The sequence below is a fragment of the Anabrus simplex genome, chromosome 8 (genome assembly GCF_040414725.1).
Source record: "Anabrus simplex isolate iqAnaSimp1 chromosome 8, ASM4041472v1, whole genome shotgun sequence".
Classification (NCBI taxonomy): Eukaryota; Metazoa; Arthropoda; class Insecta; order Orthoptera; family Tettigoniidae; genus Anabrus; species Anabrus simplex.
This window is the reverse complement of record NC_090272.1, coordinates 36,910,947-36,922,195: the sequence shown is the minus strand read 5'-3', so window position 1 is coordinate 36,922,195 and position 11,249 is coordinate 36,910,947. Positions and strand designations below refer to the sequence as shown.

General features: G+C 44.8%; 2 non-coding genes across 2 annotated transcripts; both read right to left on the bottom strand.

Annotated features, from left to right (window-relative positions):
* Positions 1–9,255: 9,255 nt before the first annotated feature.
* On the bottom strand, positions 9,256–9,327 carry TRNAD-GUC (transfer RNA aspartic acid (anticodon GUC)). Its single transcript has one exon. It is a non-coding gene; the product is annotated as a tRNA-Asp (tRNA).
* A 156-nt stretch (positions 9,328–9,483) lies between these two features.
* TRNAV-AAC (transfer RNA valine (anticodon AAC)) lies at positions 9,484–9,556 on the bottom strand. Its single transcript has one exon. It is a non-coding gene; the product is annotated as a tRNA-Val (tRNA).
* Positions 9,557–11,249: the final 1,693 nt, after the last annotated feature.

Here is an 11,249-nt window from a genome sequence, read left to right as displayed (position 1 = left end):
GGGGCCTCGTGGAGGGGGGTGGGGGGAAGATTGGAAGGGATAGACAAGGAAGAGGGTAGGAAGCGGCCGTGGCTTTAAGTTAGGTACCATCCCGGCATTTGCCTGGAGGAGAAGTGGGAAAGCACGGATAACCACCCAGGATGTCTGAGGCGGGAATCGAACCCACCTTCACTTAATTGACCTCCCGAGGCTGAGTGAACCCCGTTCCAGTCCTCATGCCACTTTTTTAAATTTCGCGGCAGAGCCGGGAATCGAACCCGGGCCTCCGGGGATGGCAGCTAATCACACTAACCACTACACCACAGAGGCGGATATTCTATTTACTTATTTTATTTACTTATTTTATTTATTTATTTATTTATTTATTTATTTATTTATTTATTTATTTATTTATTTATTTATTTATTTATTTATTTATTTATGCTGGGACTGTACCTGAATTAAGGCCACGGCCGCTTCCTTCCCACTCCTAGTCCTTTCCTGTCCCATCGTCGCCATAAGACCTATCTGCGTCGGTGCGACGTAAAGCAAGTAGCAAATCATATTTATTTATTTATTTATTTATTTATTTATTTATTTATTTATTTATTGACTATGCTAGTAGTTAAAACCATGTTGCCTTCTTCTTAATCTGGTTACCTTCCACCTCTACCGCCTCAAAGGCAGTGTCCTGGAGCGTGAGAATTTGGGTCGGGCGATACAACTGGGAAGGAGGACTAGTAACTCGCCCAGACTGAACAGCGGCATTGTGGTGGTTGGGGGGGGGGGATGGATAGGAAGAGTGGAAGGGATAGAAAAGGAAGAGGGACGGATGTGGCCGTGGGCTTAAGTTGGGTACCATCCCGGCATTTGCCTGGAGGAGAAGTCAGAAACCACGGAAAAGTACTTCCAGGATGACTGAGGAGGGAATCAAACCCCCTACTACTCAGTTGACCTTCCGAGGCTGAGTAGACCCCGTTTGAGTCTTAAATTTTGTGGCAGAGCTGGGAATCGAAGCCAGGTCTCCGAGGAGAGGGGACAGCTAATCACACTATCCACTACACCACACAGACGTACTTAAACCGTATTGTACATAAATATATTAGGGTTGTACTGTACTTTTGATCAGTTATTTACACTAATTATTGGTCCTTGACTAAATTATTGAAGTTGTAGCGAATTAAATCAAGGAACTGTTTGTAGCAGCAGAATTTCCTAAACAGGTGGTATAATGAATTCGAGTGTTCCACATTGCAATTATTTAGGTCAGCGATATTCAAACATATTTGTTGGCGCATCCAGAAAATCTAATTGTTTAACCTTCGTACTCCCGAAGTGTCCTCCTATGTGTTGTAGTGGTTAGTGTGATTGGCTGCCAACCCCCCCCCCCCCGAAGGCCAGGGTTCGATTCCCGCCTTCGGCACGAAATTTGAAAAGTGGTCTACTCAGCCTCGCGCGGTCGACTGAGTAGAGGAGGGATTCGATTCCCTCCTCAGCCATCCTCGAAGTGGTTTTCCGTGGTTTCCCACTTCTCCTCCAGGCAAATGCCGTGATGGTACCTAACTTAAGGCCACGGTCGCTTCGTTCCCTTTCCCTTGCCTGTCCCTTCCAATCTTCCCATGCCCCCACAAGGCCCCTGTTCAGCATAGCAGGTGAGGCCGCCTGGGCGAGGTACTGGACCTACTTCCTAGTTGTATCCCCGACCGAATGTCTCACGCTCCAGGACACTGCCCTTGAGGCGGTATAGGTGGGATCCTTCGCTGAGTCCGATGGAGGTGATGGTGGTGATTATTGTTTGAAGAGGAAGTACAGTACAACTAGGCAACCATCCTCTATACAACACCAATCAGAGAGAAAAACGGAAGGGATCAAAACTGCCGTTGGAGGGTAAACGGAGAAAGAAAGAAAGAAAGAACCCCTGAATTATGAGTATATTGCGATTATATTAGAAATAACAAGTGATTGTTGCTGGATAACAAATAATATTAACTATAATCATCATCATCGGTAGCTTAACACGCTTGCTCAGGATGTCTGCACGCACTGTGGCGTAAACGAGTTGTGCCCGGGGATTTAAGGTCGCATGCACTTCCTGACACCAAGGGACTCCCACCCCAGCAACATCAGGAATCAAACCATGTTCGCCGGGATGAATGAGAGGCAAGCAGACCCTTTTCCCCAATAATAATATTATTGTCACTGGGCAAAGGAAAGCTCGTAACTCATTCGGAGCGAAGTTTGCAGGAGGAGACCAGAAGTGAGCGGTCAGCAATGGCCAGAGAACTGTTCCTGGCATTTTAATTGCTTATTGATTGCCCACTGTTCGACCATTGGGGTCTTCTCTTCTCTTCTCTTCTCTTCTCAGGCAACGCGGCAAGCCTTCACAAGACAGATAGAGAAACGTGATTTTCTCGTGAGTGGAATTACGAGGTTTTCATTTCCCAGCAATGATATATATATATACAGTATACGTATATACGAGCATTATTCATGGAACAATTATTTCTTCTTCTTCTTAATCTGTTTACCCTCCAGGTTTGGTTTTCCCCTCGGACTCAGCAAGAGATCCTACTTCTACCGCCTCAAGGGCAGTGTCCTGGAGCTTCAGGGATACAACTGGGGAGAATGACCAGTACCTCGCCCAGGCGGCCTCACCTGCTATGCTCAACAGGGGCCTTGTGGAGGGATGGGAAGATTGGAAGGGATAGACAAGGAAGAGGGAAGGAAGCGGCCGTGGCCTTAAGTTAGATACCATCCCGGCATTTGCCTGGAGGAGAAGTGGGAAAGCACGGATAACCACTTCCAGGATGGCTGAGGTGGGAATCGAACCCACCTCTACTCAATTGACCTCCCGAGGCTGAGTGAACCCCGTTCCAGCCCTCGTACCACTTTTCAAATTTCGTGGCAGAGCCGGAAATCGAACCCGGGCCTCCAGGGGCTAATCACACTAACCACTACACTTGATGGCCCACAGCTCGGCTTGAAATACTGAGCACACGGTTCTTAAAACGATAGTGTTTAATGTCATACCAGATTATTACATAAATTGATGTTACTGAAGTCAACTAACAAGTGTTGTAACCGGTAAAGATGTGTTTCTGAAAGATATAACCGACAGAAGATACATTGACAGGTTCCTAAAGCATGAAAAATTTATGGGCCACTCTGAAATACGAATATTTGCTAAAACAAATGCTTCACAACTAGCGTACGATTTGCGAGCTTTCAGACACAAGTGGTTGAAGGATCATTCTACTTGGCTATGCTATTCTCACGAACTGAAAGGCTCCTTACGTCGTAGGCTACCCGTCAGCGATAAAAGAGGTCTTCAAAGGACATTCATTACGAAGCCTTCCACAAAATACAAGGACCACATAAAACCAAATTGTCACAGAGAATGTTCAGAAAGGCAAATAGACTTTCTGAATATCTATTAAGAAAGGTAACTCACGCTGGCTTTTCAATCAATAATAGACTTTCTTTTTTTCTTTTTTAAAATTTATTATTATTACAAGTTGCTTTACGTCGCACCGACACAGACAGATCTTATAGCTATGATTGAACAGAAAAGGGCTATGAGTGGGAAGGAAGCGGCCGTGGCCTTCGTTAAGGTGCAGCCCCAGAATTTGCCTGGTGTGAAAATGGGAACTGCGGAAAACCATCTTCAGAACTGCCGACAGTTGGAGGGAACACACTATCTCCCGAATACTGGATACTGGTGGCACTTAAGCGAATATAGCTATCGAGATCGGTTGTAGTAGTCTCCACCATCTGCTTAAACAACCTAGAAGTAAGTTGGAACCAGTTTTGTCAACTATTATTTTCTGTGACACTCTTCAGGCCGCCTCTGTGGTGTAGTGGTTAGTGTGATTAGCTGCCACCCCCGGAGGTCCGGGTTCGATTCCCGGCTCTGCCACGAAATTTAAAAAGTGGTACGAGGGCTGGAACGGGGTCCACTCAGCCTCGGGAGGTCAACTGAGTAGAGGTGGGTTCGATTTCCACCTCAGCCATCCTGGAAGTGGTTTTCCGTGGTTTCCCACTTCTCCTCCAGGCAAATGCCGGGATGGTACCTAACTTAAGGCCACGGCCGCTTCCTTCCCTCTTCCTTGCCTGTCCCATCCAATCTTCCCATCCCCCTACAAGGCCCCTGTTCATCATAGCAGGTGAGGCCGCCTGGGCGAGGTACTGGTCATACTACCCAGTTGTATCCCCCGACCAAGAGTCTGAAGCTCCAGGACACTGCCCTTGAGGCGGTAGAGGTGGGATCCCTCGCTGAGTCCGAGGGAAAAGCCGAACCTGGAGGGTAAACAGATGATGATGATGATGATGATGATGACACTCTTCAGTGATATAAGGTTATGTTAACTCACATCATGATGATGATGATGATGACACTCTTCAGTGATATAAGGTTATGTTAACTCACAATCATGGGATATATTATTTCAACGGTATTATTATTTTTATTATTATTATACGCATTAAAACATACCACCTACAAGAGCTGCTGGTGTAGGCCGATTCACTCTGTAAATGCACGAATTTCGCTCACGGTGATACATTATTTTACAGGTATGCCACAGACATTTCAAAGTCAAACTTTTAACTACTTCTCTTCCAAGACCATGACTGTCAGAGACTGCAGTGTCTTATATCTTTCCCAACTGCCCATCATATTTATAGTCACATTCTGGCAGGAGAAGAGAAGAACCAGGCAAAAAAGTAGAATAGAAAGAGGAGCAATAAACAGAGCCAGTGAAGATAGTACATTATCTCATACACAGAATTTCAATCCACAATCTTACACAGCTGAAAAGTACAATAAACATGTTGTTACCTGATGGTTGTTGTACTGTGATGAAGGGAACGTAATTTTTCTGTACGTCGATACATCAAGGCAACCATACTGCATAGCATATGTAATCAACTAATAGGACATGGCCTTTAATCTAAACGGGTTTTGTTAAAGTATAAAATATTTATAATGTATATATGGACAAAATTACTAATACAAATGCGGTATATTATTTAGTTACAAAACATCATAGCTGCATTACAAGGAATGAGTGTAACAATGTGTAGAAAGATTCAAGAAATAAGTTAATTCTATTCCTAGTTGGTGAATTGAACACCGAGAATGATGTCCCCACAGTTAATTTAACAGTCACAGTTAAAACATTTCTTAGTTCATAAAGGAGTATGTATATGATTTTCTTGTTATTTGTTCAACCATCTGCCTGATATCTCCTCATGTTTACAAATTTACGGCCGACCCCGTGGTGAAGGGATATAAGGCCTGCCTCTTACCCAGAGGCCCCGGGTTCGAATCCCGGCCAAGTCAGGGATTTTTACCTAGATCTGAGGGCTGGTTCGAGGTCCACTCAGCCTACGTGATTACATTTGCGAGCTATCGGACGGTAAGATAGCGGCCCTGGTCTAGAAAGCCAAGAATAAAGGCCGAGAGGATTCGTCCTGCCGAACACAAGACACCTCGTAATCTGCAGGCCTTCGGGCTGAGCAGGCTTAAGGCCAAGCCCTTCAGGGCTGTTACGCCGTGCGATTTTTACAAATTTATGAGACATACTAGCAATTCAATGTTGCCACATGTCAATATTTTTAAAAGAGTAGGTTCCGGTCTGAATGGTAGTCCAATATTAGGACATAAACTTACATACTTTCTGGAATACATAAAACATAAAGTTCAAGGTTTCGAACAGAATGACAAATTAGTAACATCGATGGTAGGTGAAATTCTCATTAAACCATACATGAACTTCAAGGGAGGAAACATTGTAGGCTCATGTGGAAATACTGCCAGTGATACTACATCAGCTTAGATGTTAGGCCTATGCTAATATTATACGTGCTAGTTTTCTTTTAAGATCATGTAATGCCTATTTAAATTTAAATTTATTTGTATCATCCTGTTGTGCTGTTAGCAATTCGGCCTAAGTAAATTAACATTGCAAAATGCTGTCGTGTTTTACTACTGTTTGCTGTTTATCTTTAATGGCAGAGTCACTAAAATACGGTAATAGCGACAGTATAATTCAATATACTTTAAAAATTAAACGCTATTTGTTAGTAAAGAAATTATTCCATTGGCAAAAAAATATTAAAGTAATGTCTGTGTTTAACTATGTTCCGCGTTTCTCTGCATTGCCATCGCCTCCTTAGTGTGACGTCACCGCGCTGTTGTTAGGCCTTATTATCTAGGAGGTGTTGTATTAATACGTCTCACACCGAAACAGATATAGTGTGTCTATGGCGACGATAGGATAGGAAAGCGTTAGGCGTTAAACCATCTTCCGGGCTGTCGACTGTGGGGTTCGAACCCACTATCTCCAAAATACAAGCTCACAGTTGCACGACCCTAACCGCTTGGTAAATAAATAAATAAATAAATAAATAAATAAATAAATAAATAAATAAATAAATAAATAAATAAATAAATAAATAAATAAATAAATAAATAAATGCGAGTAAATAAATAAATAAATGTTCATGATTTCGTCTCGATGTGCACTACTTATAGCACAAAACACCACCTTTCGACACAGAATAAGACGAAGATGCTAATTGTTGCGATAAGATAACAATAATGGTTTGTAGCCTCCGAAGGGGCCTAGAGCAGATCTTTCAAGCAGACACCTATGCTCTGTAAGGATGGGGTCCTATGTAGCATGTAATTTAATGTAGAATACGACAAATACACCCAGTGTTCTGAGCCAGAGGAAGTAACCAATGACAGTTAAAATCTCCTACTCAGCCGGGAGTCGCAGACGGAACTCTCTGGACCAAATGGCTGCATGCTAAGGACTATCCGCGAAACTTTTAGGTACACTTCGTTTAACGGGGTTGAGGGGTAAGGAGGGATCTCAACTCTTCCCGTAGAATTGAATCGAGTACATGATCGATGTGAGTGTTCCAAACCTTTATTATCTAAAGCCCACATTTGCGTTACACATGCACACATGTATACATCATGTCTCGTTGCGACATTTTTCTTTATTATCCATAATTAAATAGTTAGAGTGGCCTAGATCGTTTTAAAAACGACCACCATAAAAAGGCTGGAAGCTCTAGAAATGTGGTTACATAGACGAATGCTAAGAGTTTCATGCATAGAGCACGTCTCTAATGAACAAATTTTACAGAGAGCAAACTCTAAAAGAGAACTGCTGATCAACATCAAATGCAGGAATATTGCGTACTTGGGGCATGTGTTACGTGGTGAAAGATATGTAGTATTACACCTCATTTCTTCTTCTTCATCTTCTTCTTCTTAATCTGCTTACCCTCCAGGGTTGGCTTTTCCCTCGGACTCAGCGAGGGATCCCACCTCTACCGCCTCAAGGGCAGTGTCCTGGAGCGTGAGACATTGAGTCAGTGGATAAAACTGGAGAGGATGACCAGTACCTCGCCCAGGCGGCCTCACCTGCTATGCTGAACAGGGGCCTTGGTGGGGATGGGATGATTGGAAGGGATAAACAAGGAAGAGGGAAGGAAGCTAGGGGCTTTACGTCGCGCCGACACAGATAGGTCTTATGGCGACGATGGGATAGGAAAGGCCTAGGAGTTGGAAGGAAGCGGCCGTGGCCTTAATTAAGGTACAGCCCCAGCATTTGCCTGGTGTGAAAATGGGAAACCACGGAAAACCATCTTCAGGGCTGCCGATAGTGGGATTCGAACCTACTATCTCCCGGATGCAAGCTCGCAGCCGCGCGCCTCTACGCGCACGGCCAACTCGCCGTAATTTAATGTAGAATACGACAAATACATCCAGTGTTCTGAGCCAGAGGAAGTAACCAATGACAGTTAAAATCTCTTACTCAGCCGGGAGTCGCTGTATCGCAACAGACTTCTACGTCTGGTATTATTTCTGTGCTCACTGTGTATAGAGTTCTAAGGTATTCATGTGATGTACTTGGATTTTCCTCAGCCATTGCAATAGGTTTCAAAAGTTCACTTTTCACCTATAGACCCTATTTCTTTGCTTTATTGTAAAAATAAGAGTAGTACTCGAAGTTTTACAATTACACCACCAGATGTCTTACGGCGTTACATAATCGGCCAACTCGCCCGGTAGTGAAGGAAGCGGCCATGGCCTTAAGTTAGGAACCATCCCGGCATTATCTTGGAGGAGAAGTGAGAAACCACGGAAAACCACTTCCAGGATAGCTGAGGTGGGAATCGACCCACCTCTACTCAGTTGACCTCCCGAATTACACCTCACTTCAAAGGGGAAAATCGAAGGATAGCGAGGAGTAGGCAGAAAAAGAATGTCATGTCTCAGGAACATTCAAGACTGAATTGGAATACTTACCGTCCGCACAAATCTAAGATCGAAGAACACTGATCGCCAACGTCCGGGAGACTGGGCGAGGCATATAGAAGCGGAAGAAGCAGCTCGTTTTACGAGGGGTACGTAGAGAGGAAGGAAATATTTTAATTCTCTAAGGTGAAAACAGAAGCCTCCGTGGCTCAGGCGGCAGCGCGCTGGCCTCTCACCGCTGGGTTCCGTGGTTCAAATCCCCGTCACTTCATGTGAGATTTGTCCTGAAAAAAGCGGAGGCGGGACATGTTTTTCTCCGGGCACTAAGGTTTTTCCTATCGTCTTTCATTCCAGCAACACTCTCCAATTTCATTTCATTAATCATTGCCCCAGAAGACTGCCACAGGCCTCGCCAGCCGGCACAAGTCTCATCCTCGCCGCTAGATGGGGCTTCAGTTATTCCATTCCTGACCCGGTCAAATGACTGAAACAGACGGTGGATTTTCAGTGTGAAAACAGATTTTTCCTTATATACGGGGCAAGAGCAGCCGTTTATTTTCTTTTTTCTGTATCGCAACAGACTTCTACGTCTGGTATTATTTCTGTGCTCACTGTGTATAGAGTTCTAAGGTATTCATGTGATGTACTTGGATTTTCCTCAGCCATTGCAATAGGTTTCAAAAGTTCACTTTTCACCTATAGACCCTATTTCTTTGCTTTATTGTAAAAATAAGAGTAGTACTCGAAGTTTCACAATTACACCACCAGATGTCTTACGGCGTTACATAATCGATTCGATTTTGGTGTCATAAGTTGCCAGTCCATATCTCGAAGATATACAAGGTATACAACACTAGGGAGCTGAAGTGTCAATAAAAGTTTCGCGGATAGTAGTTCGCCCCGCAGCGGTACTTGCGATAAGGTACAACTAGCAAAAAGATAAATAAATAAAAAATAAAATAAAATAAATTTGTTTGGACACACTATGAATAAAAATTGTCCTCCCCGGCGGGGAATCGAACCCCGGTCTCCCGCGTGACAGGCGGGGATACTGACCACTATACTACCGAGGATCGGTACAGTGTGCGTTCTCCCGACCCACTTCAGCAACGTGCTCACCCAAGTGAGACCAAATGTTTACTTCAGGCAGCTCGTACCGTGACTGTTGTTGGACGTTCCGTAAAACCTTATATTGCTGTTCACTCTCAGATGTACAAGGTAAAAATTCATGTTTCCGCCCGGGATCGAACCGGGGACCTTCCGCGTGTTAGGCGGATGTGATAACCACTACACCACGGAAACACACTGCCCAATATTTCCATTGGACGAACTTAATCAAACTTTCCCGCAAGCACTTATTGCTTAGTAAGATTATTATTATTATTATTATTATATGTTCAGTCTTCAGCCCGAAGACCGGTTGGATACTCAACAGCTTCGCCGTCAGCTGTCATAGATGGCCTAGGCATCACTCTCTCTCTCTCTTAATCTGTTTATCCTCCAGGTTCGGTTTTTCCCTCGGACTCAGCGACGGATCCCACCTCTACCGCCTTAAGGGCCGTGTCCTGGAGCTTCAGACTTTGGGTCGGGGATACAACTGGGGAGTATGACCAGTACCTCGCCAAGGCGGCCTCACCTGCTATGCTGAACAGGGGCCTTGTGGAGGGATGGGAAGGTTGGAAGGGATAGGCAAGGAAGAGGGAAGGAAGCGGCCGTGGCCTTAAGTTAGGTACCATCCCGGCATTCGCCTGGAGGAGAAGTGGGAAACCACGGAAAACCACTTCCAGGATGGCTGAGGTGGGAATCGAACCCACCTCTACTCAGTTGACCTCCCAAGGCTGAGTGGACCCCGTTCCAGCCCTCATACCACTTTTCAAATTACGTGGCAGAGCCGGGAATCGAACCCGGGCCTCCGGGGGTGGCAGCTAATCACGCTAACCACTACACCACAGAGGCGGACCTAGGCATCACTGAAGAGGCGTACTAGGGAAATGAGGAGTGAGGTAGTTTCCTGTTTCTTTCCTCACCGAGTCAGGAGCTGCGATTACATATCAGTCTGCCAAGCCCACTGAAATGCATGAACCAACTGACCCTATGAACAACATTTTCGCACCATTCATAGCAGGGACTGGCTGCATAAGGAATGGCATTACTAGCATCGCTCACACCTCAGTCACTTTCATATTCTCAAAGCCAAGAATAAGACAGAGACAGATTAATGAAAGTAACAAAATTGTTCTTGCCTATACTAGAAGACATAGTGCACTGTACACACTAGGTCCTGCCAGCAAAGGCATATTATTATTATTATTATTATTATTATTATTATTATTATTATTATTATTATTATTATTATTATTATTATTATTATTATTTGCTATTTGTTTTACGTCGCACCGACGTAGATAGGTCTTATGGCGACGATGGGACAGGAAAGGCCTAGGAATGGGAAGGAGGCGGCCGTGGCCTCCTCATCCATCCTTGAAGTTGTTTCCCACTTCTCCACCAGGCAAATGCCTGGATGGTACCTAACCGAAGGCCACCGCCACTTTCTTCCCTCTTCCTTGTCTCTCCCTTCCAATCTTTCCATCCCCCAAGCTTCTCAATTACAGCATAGCAGGTGGCGTGGCACTAGTAATTCTCGCGATTTGTATTCCCCGACGCAAAGTCTCACGCTCCAGGACACTGCCCTTGAGGCAGAAAGAAAGAAATAGCCTACATAAATAATAAGCCAAAAAGAAAATTCATTAGGTTTCATGTTTTCGTCTCGATGTGCACTACTTTCTTTCCTAATCTGTTTTCCCTCCAGGGTCGGTTTTTCACTAGGACTCAGCGAGAGGTCCTACCTCTACCGCCTCAAGGGCAGTGTCCTGGAGCTGCAGACTCTGGGTCGGGGGATACAACTGGGGAGGATGACCAGTACCTCGCCCAGGCGGCCTCACCTGCTATGCCGAACAGGGAACAAAGACTGGAAGGGATAGACAAGGAAGAGGGA